The 13,716-nt window shown below is 42.2% G+C and overlaps 1 protein-coding gene across 6 annotated transcripts in view; it reads left to right on the top strand.

Moving 5' to 3' along the window:
- Positions 1-13,716, top strand: part of LOC107380922 (transcription factor COE3) — a 130,973-nt gene that overhangs the window by 78,020 nt on the left and 39,237 nt on the right. The gene's annotated exons all lie outside the window — the stretch shown is intronic.

Genomic DNA, 13,716 nt, shown 5'->3' with positions numbered 1-13,716 from the left:
TTGTGCCAATTAGGTGTTGTGTTTCTTAGCTGGCTCTTTTTGAATGTAAGTGTGTTTAATTTGGCCCCTCAGAGGGACTTCAAAGCCCAGCAAATTACATTTACTTTGTAATGCTTGCATCATTATCCCTCCTCTTCATCAGCAGCCAATCAGCTGTGTTTCTGTGTGAGCGTACACTTTATATACGTCCTCATATTGTAACTGCACCTTTAATGTTTCACCAGAAAACACAACTATTTCCTTGTTTTGATGTTTTCTGTCCAGATTTTTTCTCTAAGACTGAGGATTGTTCAGAAAGCTCTTGATTTAGTTTTATTTTCAGCTTTTCTGTTGAGGAGTTGAACTTTGTTTAGCTTCTGTTTAGTTTTATTGGTTCATCAGAGGAACACTGATGCTACTGACCACCACAGCACCGTTTATTCACAATTACACAGATTTTATTTATATAAAACATTATTATTTGATATTAACTGTGTTGCACTGTTGTGATGTTTAGAACAACGGAACCAGTCAGAACTTTTGAAAGGCAAATTGTAAATGACAAAAACACCGTGTTGGAAGATGGCCCAAACATCATTTATTACTAAATCTAGTTTATAGTGGTGTTTTATTTGGAGTTGACTAAATTCATTTGAGAATTTTTTTTTCACAAATCATAGGCAAGTTAACACTAATGTGACCATGAAACGGGTCAGATTTCTGCCTTTTTCTGAACTCTGTACTTGTTCATCTGTGTGGAGACGTGATTGTAAAGATGTTCATCAGGGACATTATTTGGGACGTCTTGAATGATGTTTGGGATTTTGGAACAATAGTTTTGCCTGACTCAGTTTTCAGTGTGAAGTTTCCACGAGGCGTTCAGGTGACACTCAGCAGCGTTTTATTTCTCTCCTCCGTCTGAGTCGAAGCAGCAGCTGGAAAGGTTAAAGTGGCATGAAGAGATATTGAAGCGAAATGGTTGGAAGGCAAGCCCCAGGCATTTATTCAAATCACCGTTTTTTTTTTTTTCCATTTTCCCTTAATTTTGGTTCAATAAAGCTGGACGCTCAGCCATCAGCAGTCAGACACTTAATTAAATATCTCAACGCTGTACGAGCCGTGCGCTGCCTGTTTGGAATAGTAATGTGAAGAAAGAGGAAGGTTTGTCAGGCTAAGTAAGAGACGAATCTGTGGAGCTGCCTCTGACAGCTGATCACATCAACAGGAGAAAGATGTTTGACTTTAAACTCGGCAGATCAACGCTGTAAAGATCCGAAGGCAGCCGGATCACACCAGGTGAATCAGAGCCCAGGTTCTGGCTCAGAAACACAAACATACACGTTTCAGCTTCTACTGAAGCAGCAGCTCATCCACCAGATTCAACCACTGGTTCACTAAACTCCAAAACATTCCCATCTATTTTCTCTTTCCTTCTTGTTTATTAAAAACACGTCGACACTGGAAGGAAAGTTTAATAACGTCTGATAAATCAGTTAATGTGTTTACAGGCGCTAACGGGCAGATTTACTTAAGAGTGAGTCTTTTCAGAGGTTCAGCTGCTCCAACTAGCAGGAGATTTCAAACAATAACCAGCAGACACATATCCCATCTTTCTCCTGCGTAACAGACAGCACTGCTCTGAGTTCGTGCAGACTTGGATTTTAAATGAGGGATGATTTTTATGTTCTCTGATTACATCTGCCTGCATGGTTTTATTTTATTTTATTAGATGTGTATTTTATTATCTAGTGGATCTTCTTCTGTATTCATGGTTATTTACTTATGCTAAAATGATTTTTTTAAGTCAAAATTGGTTTGGGTCTGGGTCTAACTCACATCAGAAACAGACTTTAGGTCCAGAGATAGTTCCAGAGATCTGATCCGGGTTTACTCTAGTTTCATTGGATTAATCGAGGTCAAACCTTATAGGATGATAAATTGTCTTATCAGGTCAAAGGTCACAGCATGACCAAACAATAATAACGCCCTATGAGCAGAAGCTAGATCAAGATCTAAACAAATTTTAAAAACTAGTATTTTATGCCCTGACCCTGTGTTTATGGGTGTTGTCAGGTGTTTGGAGTGAGTTTGTTTTACAGTCGTGTGAATAAAAGCTTGGTTCTGATCATGTTGGTGGACCCAACACTGGTTCTAGAGCTGCTGCTGGTCTGATGACTGAGTGGATCTTCACATGGGGTTGGGTCTATGGGTTCTTGTTGTCTTTGTAGTTGAATAATAAACCCCTTTAAGTTTGTTTGTTCACATTTAGGGAAACACCAGTACTTGAGTACTTGCTGATACCAAGCACTAATAAATGCCATTAACTTTAGCTACAGTTTGGTACAGCAGAACAGTCTAAGGCAGCGATAGGCAACTCCCTTCCCAGAGGGCCGGTATCCAGAGTGTTTTAGTTGTTTCCCTGATCTAACACAATCTGATTCACCTGTTCATCAGCTTATCAAGCTCTGCAGAAGCCTGTTAGTCACCTGCTGATTCAAATCAGGTGTGGTGGGCAGAGAAACAACTAAAACATGATGGATACGGACCCTCAGGTAATGAAATGTTCTACCTTTGGTCTAAGGTCAAAGCAGCTGATCCAACCTTTGTTTAAACCTTTTCTCAGCTGATCAGAAACAAAAATTTCTTTGATTTTTATCCCCGTTATTGTGAAATAATTTGATGCTGAGAACATTCTGATGATCTCCTGATCTTTCTCTTTAGTAAGTGTTAGAAAATGAATGCTTCAGGTGCTGATGGAGGTGTAGCGTGTACACAAGCCAAACGTCGGTACAGTGATGCTGAAAAAGAGGTGCCACTCCTCTGCTTCAGTCATCTGTTGTCTCGCTGAAACTGAACTGAAAGCTGAACCTGACACCCCCTAAAGTCGAACGTGTTTTCAAGTATAAGTACACAGCACTCATATCAAACTGAAAGAAAAATGTAAGAAAACAATCTTTTATCCTGCGCCTCTCAAGATAAAAATCCCAAGGTGCTTCACAGAAACAAGAAGATAAAAAAAAGATAAAAAATATGTTTAAAGGAGAGAGTGGTGATGAAGGTCACATCAAAAGCCAGCTTGAACAAGTGAGTTTTCAGCTGCATTTTGAAGGAGACCACTGAGTCCACTGATCTCAGGCTCAGGGGGAGAGAGGTCCAGAGTCTGGGGGTCACAACAGCAAATGATCTGTCACCTTTGGTCTTTAGCCTGGTGCTGCACAACCAGTAGGCTTTGATCACTGGACCTCAGGGACCTGCTGGGGGTGTAGGGACTAAGAAGATCACCAATGTAAGATGGTGCTTGTCCATGTAAGGCCCTATAGACCAGAACCAGGATCTTGAAATGAACCCTGAACTTGACTGGCAGCCAGTGAAGCTGGAGGAGAAGCGGGGTGATGTGGATGTGTTTGGAGGACTTGGTCAGAAGCCGAGCACAGGCATTCTGAACCACCTGTAGACGGTTCAGGGAGGTTCTGCTCAGACACGTGAAAAGAGAGTTACAGTAGTCTAAGCGTGAGGAGATGAAGGTGTGGAGAACTGTCTCAAGGTCAGAGCGGGACAGAATGGGACTCAGCTTAGCAATGTTCCTGAGATGGAAGAAGGAAGAGCGAACAAGAGAACTGACATGAGAATCCAGGGTGAGAGCTGGGTCCTGGTCCTGGGGTTGATAATAAATGGTCTGTATTTGAATAGCGCCTTCTTATGTTTTCTACAACCCCCCAAGGCGCTTCACAACACAGTCATTCATACATTCACACACTGGTGGGGATGAACCACGATGTAGCTACAGCTGCCCTGGGGCGAGCAGCGGCATTCTCTGGTCGGAGCCGAGATCTAACCAGCAACTTTCCGATTACTGGACAACCTGCTCTACCTCCTGAGCTACTATTGTCCCAAGCATCTTCATTCATTTTATGTAAACTTTCTGTTGCTCTATAGACATTTACCACATTTTTGTAAATGTACTTGATGAAGAAACCATCCCAGCCCCTCAGGTTCCACTGTGTCCACTCAGGTTCTGGATAACTGGTTTCAGAACACGAGAGTTTGAGGTCCACTAGTCCTTTTGGGTCGGGAAGAAGTCTGCATATCATGAAATTGCCTGTTGGTTGTGTCTTGGTCCGGTTTCAGCTCCTTGTCGGTTCAGCTGCTGTGAGCTGAAGTTGTATTAATCAGAAGTTCTTTGAGTTTCTGAGTTTTGATTCTGATTTAGTAGTGAGCTCTGCTGTTGCTTCACACTAGCTGCCGACGTGCCTTTGAGCTATGAATCGTTTGGCCATGATGGACGTAGTGTCGGATCTCTTGGGTTTGAAATGTCAAACTTTTCAGGAAAGAAAGGAGTCCAGTTTTCAGGTTTTTAGCTGCAGGCAGTTTGGAGCTGATCTGCTGGGTTTTAGGAGGATTTCATCAGACCAGGAGCTGAAGGATCTTTCACGTCCTCAGAGACGAAAGAAAGCCTTCAGTTCAGCACGAAAACCCGGCAACACGGCACTGAGAAGATTTCTACTGACAGCAGTGATATCAGAGCTTTGGCAGGATTTAAACTCACACCTGAATTATAATTTATAACATCTCCGATAAATAAACCGCAGGACATGAAGCCTTTTAATGAAAACTTTCTCTTCTCACTGAATTTAAAGCATCGTACCTTTAAGGGACCTGGGTATTTCCTGGAGCTGAATTGAACTTGACCTCCGACCTTAAACAGCCTCTCAGGCCCTGAATTGATTAGCGTCAATCCCAGAGAGCTGAAGATTCAGCTTCTGACCTTTTTATTAAACTATTTTAACATCCAAGTCTCCTGGAGTTTGTGTTTAGGGGGAATTTTAACTAAAGATGATCTGAACATTTACTTTAAAAAGACAGAAGAAGAAAAGGGGAACGCTATCCTAATCAATCCGTTTAAAGGTATTTTTGTTGCAATTTAAATTTTTTCTGTTAATTTACAAATCTTATGAAATATTCTAGCTAGATTTATTTTGGGAATTAGAATTGAATTTGTGTGTGAACCAGTCTTTAAAGTGGGATGAAATCAGCTAAATCCTCTGACGATAATATATCAGTTCTTTGCCCATGGATATCCCTGGAAAATCCTTGAAGGTGGCCCAGAGTCTGCTGGACCGCGCGCTAAGAAGCCCAATTATATTTTCATATTTAATAGGACAAATTGCAGGTAACTGCTTCAATCTGCAGAGTAATTCCTCATTTAGCCTTCAGACCTCTCAGCTCCCTGCTGTGGGGCAGCCCAACATTCCCAAACTCCTGCAGGATATTGCCAGACTGCTTCCACACTGTTCCTGAACTTTTACTGGACCACCTGATGGTCCTGATCAAGAACAGGAGGGTTCATTGATGTGTGTGTGTGCGTGCGTGCGTGCGTGCGTGCATGCATGTGTGTGTGTGTGTGTGTGTGTGTGTGGTTAAGATTTTAGGTTAAGATTATTTACAGACACAGAACTTCCTGTCTTCACTTCTCAAATGCACATGAAATCATGTGGCATTCACTGAACCTAAGATTTTTTTTTACTTTATTGATATAAATCATCATCACTAGATAGAATTTTAACTATCAAGATAGTTTTTTTTAAGTTATATTAATTCAATGGTCGATAAAAACATGTTCATGAAGTAAAATCCAGCTCACATTAAGCTATCTCAACAGATTTATTCTCGAGTTTCGGAAACGAGCCTTCCTAAGTGAGCTGTTTCAGGGCTCTGTCACTTCAAGAAAACATGGTGGAGCTGGTCACACCCACCCCTCCCAGCTCAAGCTGCTATAAGCTGAGAAGCTCCCATATCTGGGAGGGGTTCTGTGTAGAGCTGCTACTCCTCCAGCAGGAGCTCTCTCTTAATTGTTTTAGGAACATTTTCTGACGAAGAGAAAAACTTTTATTTTTTTTCCAATTTTGGCACAAAAAGATGCAAAAACTTAATCTAGATTTAGCTCCAAGTTTTATTTCACAAATCTGCCTTTTTTCTGTAAGTTAATTTTGCCCCTGAATGCACCATCAACACAAGTCAAGGCCAACACTGATTATGGTTTTATATTTACAAATAAAAGCAGCAGATTTCTGTGAGTTTTTGGAAGCTAACTGATATTTTAACTCTTGTCTTTGTTCTGGTCAGCACCAACACGCTGTTTACTACTGAGGCTCTGATTGGTTCAATGCCTTCGCATTTGCAGAAATCAAACGTTTAAGACGAGAGCAAAGATACAACTTTTTTTAACTCCTTAAGGGGGAATTATATTTAACAACCTGAACCAGGAGTCAGAAAAAGATCAGTTCAACGATCCATTACAGGAAGCATCAGTCACAGGAAATATACCGTTAAAATCAGCATAAAGAGTAAAAAAAAATGTTAATATTGTATAAAAAGTCAAACATTTGACTTATATAAATATTCTGCAAACTAAGACAAATGCATCTGGATTTTTGAAACCGAATTTTTTCTCATGTCTTTTTAAAAAATTTTAATTTGATTTTTATTTTGAATTTAGCTTCGCATAATTCTTTCCTGAATCTTATGTTGTGTTCATTTCACACATGAGAGGTCAAGTTATTTTACCTGAAGCCACTAACAGACTTAAAGCAATCAGATCGGCTCAGGTGTGAGCAGCAGGTGAAAACTGTGTGGAGTTATTTACTTCCTGTGAGATTTTTCTAACGTAGAACAATCACTTCATTCTGGTTTACCGCCAATCCCCGTCCCTGAACGCCGCTTTACTTTTTAAAATATGAGTGAAAAACGGGTCATCTGGCGGCGACCTACGGCCGTTCTGGTTCTGAAGAAGAACACTCAATATTTCAGACGGAACAAATGAATTGCATGAAGCTCTTTTAGCAGAATAAACTGCTTCTGAGCGTCAAGACAAAGTCAGGGGAATAAGGGACCTAATGTGTTGTGACAATAGACAGCAGAGGGTGTGTGTGTGTGTGTGTGTGTGTGTGTGTGTGTGTGTGTGTGTGTGTGTGTGTGTGTGTGTGTGTGTGAGAGAGAGAGAGAGACACTGAGGCAGATCTGTTCCACGGACTGTTTTAGTGCCTCATCAAATATTTAGTTTGATTGTACATGGTCCTGTAATTGCCATCTTGGCTTGTGAATTATTGATGGTGTGTAGCAGAGCCAGGGAGGGCCACACGCACATGCACACACACAGCTTGTTCATGTGCTGTAATAGGGCCAGACAGACACACACACACACACACACACACACACACACACACACACACACACACACACACACAGACACACACACACACACACACACACACACACACACACACACACACACACACACACACACACACACACTGCTCTTGTTTCATATCCTAATTAGCAGCAGAGCAGCATCATCTGAGTTCCTCAGTAATTATTTGAAGAGGCCATTTCAACAACACACAGTCAATATTAGACTTTACTTCTAATGAGGAGCTTCTTCTTCTTCTTCTCCTCCTCCCCCTCCTCCTCCTCCTCCTTCTTCTTCTCCTCCTCCTCCTTCTTCTTCTTCTTCTTCTTCTCCTCCTCCCCCTCCTCCCCCTCCTCCTCCTCCTTCTTCTTCTTCTTCTTCTTCTTCTCCTCCTCCTCCTTCTTCTTCTTCTTCTTCTTCTTCTTCTTCTTCTTCTTCTCCTTCTCCTCTTCCTCCTCCTCCTTCTTCTTCTTCTTCTTCTTCTTCTTCTCCTGTTTGTGTAGCAGACTTCCTGTGAGCGAGCTTTTATTTTGATCTTTTTTTGTCTCTGTGCTGCAGATCGTCCACGGTTTGTTCGTTAGCTGCAGACAGATGAGAAGTGACGGTGAGGCGGTTAGCGGGTTAACCAGGACGGATCGTTAGCATCACGGCGGCCCCTGGCTCGCCACGCTTGCTTTGTGCTTCGTTTAGAGGTTTGTCACCCGTAAGATGAGTGTGTAGTGCATTGCGCCGGCTCTGGCTCACCAGGTGGTCAGGTGGTAAATGCACAGCAGCATGCGGCCCCGCGGGCGGCACAGCAGCTCCTCACAGAGACCATCTCGGTGTGAGGGCGAATGGCGGCAGATCAGCAGCTTTTAAAAATACTCCCGCTGAAATATTGATTTTTTTTCTTCTGCTTTTTCTTTCTGGGCTAACGTAATAAGTGAGACACTCCAGGGAGCTTGTGTGTGTGTGTGTGTGTGTGTGTGTGTGTGTGTGTGTGTGTGTGTGTGTGTGTGTGTGTGTGTGTGTGTGTGTGTGTGCGCGCTCATCAGGGTCCTGTAATCTTAGACCCATGTAATTGCTTACCATAGTGCACTGGGTGTGGTCGGGTTGACATCATCGAGAGTGGCCGGTGAAAACGCTGAAGTCAGACAATGACCCCTCCCGCAAGCGCGCGCGCACACACACACACACACACACACACACAAATCAGCTCTTAGGGGAGTCATCATGTTTCTTCTTCCATTCACACAAGCACGCAGCTTACTGAGTGGGTCCTGGGGTCACTGGGGCCCAGAGGGGCTACTGGGGCCATGGCTTTTCTACTAGGGGCCCTGAAACATTTCCTTTCAGTTTTATTACAAAAACTTCCACACTGAATACCGTAAAGAGGTGACAAATCACAGCACACAGCAGAAAGACACAAAATAACACAATCACCTTACAAAAGTGTAAACAGAGCAAATAATGATCACAGACACAGCACTGATGTAAAGAGAAACTCTGCTTTAAAAACACTAAATGGGCACAAAGAAGAACAAAAGCTCGAAAACCACAAAAAACAAACCAACAAAGAGAAAAACATATCTTTCACTGCCGGCTCTTTCCTGGTCAGAAAGCCCCTGACTACCAGCGTTTTAGAGCGTTTTTACAGTTTTTGGAACTATCACAGAGCGTTGTGCTTTATGATGATGTAAACACCAAAACTAACTAAAGAAAGAGTAGACTCACTTCTTACGTCAGGAAGAATCTGCATGTTTGTAGCGATATCCGTTCTTTCACAGTCCGTTGTTGACGTGTGAGCTACAGAAGCTTTGCCGGTTAGCTCCTCACTTTTTTCACAGCAGCATCGTAAAATGATCTCCTAATTCGTGGATTTTCTGCTTACCGATCATGTGATGTGTAACATACACGGGTGAAGGTCAGCTTTAGAGATGTGATGTTAATTGTCACGGTGCGGGGGCTTGCTCCAACGCCCACCCTGTAAAAAAATGCAATTGATGACTTAAGTCGTCGATGGCAGTAAATGAGTTAATCATTTGTGACTCGACTTTTTGTGATAAAAACAACTTTTAACCAAATGAATTTATGTCATAAAATCTTTGCCACGTAAAACTAAATGACATTCCACTTAATAGAAGTGATCAATTCTAACAGCAGATTCATTTTCAGACATTTATCATTTTGACCCAGAAGCCATTTGGACCTGCTGCTGGTCTGAATCCCAAAACTACCAGGAGCAAATGTGATCAGAACCTCCTGAGATCTGATCAGACTCTGTCAAACAAGAAGTCTGTTTGGTTCAAAGGAGCTTGTACAGTTTTTGGTTATAAAACCATGTCAGCCCTTCTGGAGGGTCTCTGCTGACCACCAGATGTCTGTGTGATTTTTCTGGATCTGAAGCTTAAATGAGTGCCATTGTTAAAGAGATCCCATGTAACGTTTTCATCTTTTTGAATCATTTTCATGAGCCAGCATGTGCTAAATTGTCCCTTTACAGGGTTTATGAAAGGCCATCCATCCCCTATCGCCCCCTGTGGCCAGAATATTCCACTTACAACTTCACAGTTGCCGGTCCGGTCTGTTGGACTTGGAAAAAGATTGGACCTGACAAACCTGGTGCTGCAGTCTGCTTCCAGCAAGTTTCCTGCATGTTTTAGATCATGAACACGTCTGATTTGTTTGATTTAGTGAGGAATCACTCCAGCAGACACTAAGCAAGGCTGGGAGACGTTTCAGCTGTTAGATTAAGGTGTTAAAAACTTTTTAATAAAAAGACAAAGGCTCAGTGAGGTTTTGCTTTTGGTTCGACTAAAAGGACACTAGGGAGTGCTAAAAGCAAGCAAAACTGTCTAGTCTCTCTTTAATCGTTTCTGTGTAACATGGAGCCTTTTACCCTCTGTGTGGTTTGCTAGGCACTGGGTGTAATGAGGCAACACATTCTCACTCCCAGCGCGTCAAAAACAAACGCTTGGTCAGCCACCCTCCACGTCAGACCCCTGACGCCAAAAGTGCCCTTTTTCGTTACTTATGTGCGAAAAGGGTTTTTTCCCTTATTTGACTGCAGATCCCAATGCAGTGTAAAACTGAAGCGATGGGATGTCTGCAGCCAGGGCACCAAACAAGCTCATTGTACCTCACCTTAACCTTGTCCTCTTATTTAACCTTCCCCTCACCCCTATCCTAACCTTAACCATCTTGGTAGCGAACACGTTAGTGATGTGTCGATCGCTCTAAAAGCCGGCTCTATGAAGTGAACGGCGGGAGGCGCCTCGTCATTGGTCGAGTTTGGACCGAGCCAACGCGAGGGGGAGGTTTCAACTACCACGGTGGAGGTTAAAAGTAGAGGGTATGTGTAACCTCCCCCTCGCCAGATGGTATGTTCTAACGTTCCCGCAGGGCGGCAAATACGAAAACTGACTGTCAGTCAGAGTCAGAATGCATGCGAAACAAACGCTTGATCACAGTGAGAGTAACGTTTTAGGTAGCAAGAGGGTTAAGGTTAGGATGAGGGAGAGGGGAAGGTTAGAAATAGTGAAACGTTAAGGTTTAGGTGCGGTTAAACGAGCTGGTTCGGTGCCGCATCAGCGGATATCTAATCACGTCAGTTTTACGCTGCATTGGGATCTGCAGTTACAAAAGGGGAAAACCCCTTTTCGCACATGAGTAACGAAAAAGGGCACTTTTGGCGTCTGGGGTCTGACGTGGAGGGTGGCTGACCAAGCGTTTGTTTCCGACGCTTAGGGTGTGAGAATGTGTTGAATGAGGGGACAGCTTACAGACCCCATCTATCTTCTTTGTAAGAGGAGGAGGAGGGACCTAGCTGGGTCAATGCTCTATCTGAGCTATGTGCTGTGCTGATTTTAACGTATGCTTAATTAAACGTTTTTAGTTTGTGTCTTTGATTTTCTTTGTCTGATTTTCTTTGTCTGAATGTTTTTTTTTAGTTAAACTGAGCTGAATGAGAGATTCTAATGATCATTAATGTTCATAAAACATTTAATGATCATTAAAATTTGACTTTTTGTAGCTTTAGCATCAGGCTACACTAGAATATTTAGAAAAATCACAGTAAAAGTTTAATTTTATGAATATATTTGTAATAATGTAGTTTTTTTACTTCATAATGTTTTTTTTTACTATTCACATAAGATTTTATTCAGTTTGTTGTTAATAGAAACGGTTTTAGGACTAAAGTTCCAACAAGACCAAAGGGTTTATGAATAGAGTCTGAATGTTGTTGTTGTACGGTCAACGTATCAGTGTGTGTGTGTGTGTGTGTGTGTGTGTGTGTGTGTGTGTGTGTGTGTGTGTGTGTGTGTGTGTGTCAGCGAGCCCAGGTCTTGTCTCCAGCTGCGTTTTAATTCAATCCCTATTGATCCACATCAGCTCTCTGAAGGACTCGGTATCATCTGAATGGAGCTCCATATTATTCTGTTCACTGCCATAAAGGGCATTAGAGCCTCCAGAGCAGCAGATCAGCTTTCAGTCGATACACACACACACACACACACACACACACACACACACACACACACACACACACACACACACACACCTCACAGCTCGTCTGTCCTCTCTGTAAAGGCTCAGTTCACTCAAATCATTAAAAACACGGTGAGTTCTGGTGTTCTGATTTCAGACGAAGCTCCCACACGTACAGGAGTAAAACAACAATCTCTCTCTCTCTCTCTCTCTCTCTCTCTCTCTCTCTCTCTCTCTCTCTCTCTCCACACACACACACACACACACACACACACACACACACACACACACACACACACACACAACTGGTGACATTTCAGATGATACACACTATAAAGATTCATTCTAAGTGATAAGTTGGTTTCTAAAGAAATAGATATGAGAAACAAAAATGGTTTTATTCTGAGCTGGGAGTCAGTTTATTAGACAGCCATCGGCCAAACAAACAAACTAACGAAGAGACAAACTAAAAAATAAATCCCTTCACCATCTCAATAATCAAGACTCAATAATCAAGACTCAATAATCAAGACTCAATAATCAAGATACACAAAAATCCCAAATCTGCATTCATTAGAGATCAGTGATGTTTGGTGAATTTGATTGATTTTAAAGTGACTTGTTTTCATTCCCTTCAGATAAATTCATGTTGGTGTTGATTCTCACAAAATCTGATAAATTCATGTGGTTAAGGAAATTACCACAATGGTTCAGTTCTTATTGAACTTCGCTATTTATCAGCTTAAATAGTTTACTTTAAGAAATGACCACAAACATCTAAAAGCCACAATTGGCATCAGCATGGCTACATGTGTGTGTTTGTGTGAGACCCCTAAATATGCAGGATTATAAAAGCCTAGTGGTAGAGTGTTCTCCCTGGGACTGGGAGTTTGCAGTTAAAATCCTGTCGGGTCGTACCAAAGACTCTATAAATGGGACTCAATGCCTCCTGCTTGACATTCAGCTTTAAGGGATTGAACTGGGGGGTTCAACCCCCAGATAGTTTCACCCGTGTGTGATGACGAATGGGACTTTGATATAAGCATCTGTCTATTTGAAACAGTTTAGAAGAATTTAAAAGCTTTTGTCATATGCACAATAAGAAACATTTCCCAGTTACACTTAATTTCTTTGCTGCCAAATGATCTAAAATCAATTAATTTTATTTAAAAAAAAGGCCAAAACATTTCCTATTAAAACTGTTGAGTTAAAAACCCCAACGTTGTTAACAGCACATAGTGAACTAACCTACCTAACCAACCTAAAACACCTGAGCTACTTCAGACTAGATTTTGTCCTTTTTTTTTTTTAGATAAAAGTGATTTTGGAGTCAGATTCAGGTCAGATTTTCTTGTGTTTTTACTATTATTGTTTCTGTCTTAATAGGGTGGAAATCGGGCTCACAGACATTACTCTCCTCCTCCTCCTCCTGTTGCTCTCCCAGCATGGAGGAGGAGGTGAAGGGCTGGACTGTGAGGAGGTTATCCCCTGGTTAATGTGACATGTCTGTCTGCGACCTTGCTGCTTGTTAACTGCTTGGATTATTATTGCGATAATGTGGCAATTAAAGAGGAAGCACTCCATCAGAGTGGGGGTGGGGGGGGTGGGGGGCTGGGGGGGGATCAGAGATGGATGAGAGCTGAATATACAGCAGCATGGGGGGGGGGGGGGGTAGCATTAAGGTAGCACTCCACCCCACCCCCCCATCCTCCTGGTAGTTATTACCAACCATCCTCATTGATATCCATTCCCAATCAATACTTTTGCACTGCCATGGAAACGGGTGTAAATCAGCGTGGCGAGAGAGAGGCGGCTCCAAAAGAGACGCCATCAGTCTGTAGGAAGAGTGGGTCATCTTTAAGACGCCGCCACGTAGAGATAATGTCATCAGCGAGCAGATAAAGAGAGGGGGAAGAGTCCATTGGCATCCAGAGTTCAATGAGGCAGCACCACTTCCTGTCAAAGTCAGCTGTTCTAAATTAAACCAGTGTTCAGTCCTGGAATTATTAAACATACAGATTACATTTTCTTCTTGAACCTCTAATCCTGCATTTATTGTTTTATTTACCTTCAGAGTTTCACTT

Source organism: Nothobranchius furzeri, chromosome 1, assembly GCF_043380555.1.
Source record: "Nothobranchius furzeri strain GRZ-AD chromosome 1, NfurGRZ-RIMD1, whole genome shotgun sequence".
NCBI classification, from domain to species: Eukaryota; Metazoa; Chordata; class Actinopteri; order Cyprinodontiformes; family Nothobranchiidae; genus Nothobranchius; species Nothobranchius furzeri.
The sequence above is the reverse complement of the archived record's forward strand: the minus strand, read 5'-3'. Positions and strand labels throughout refer to the sequence as shown.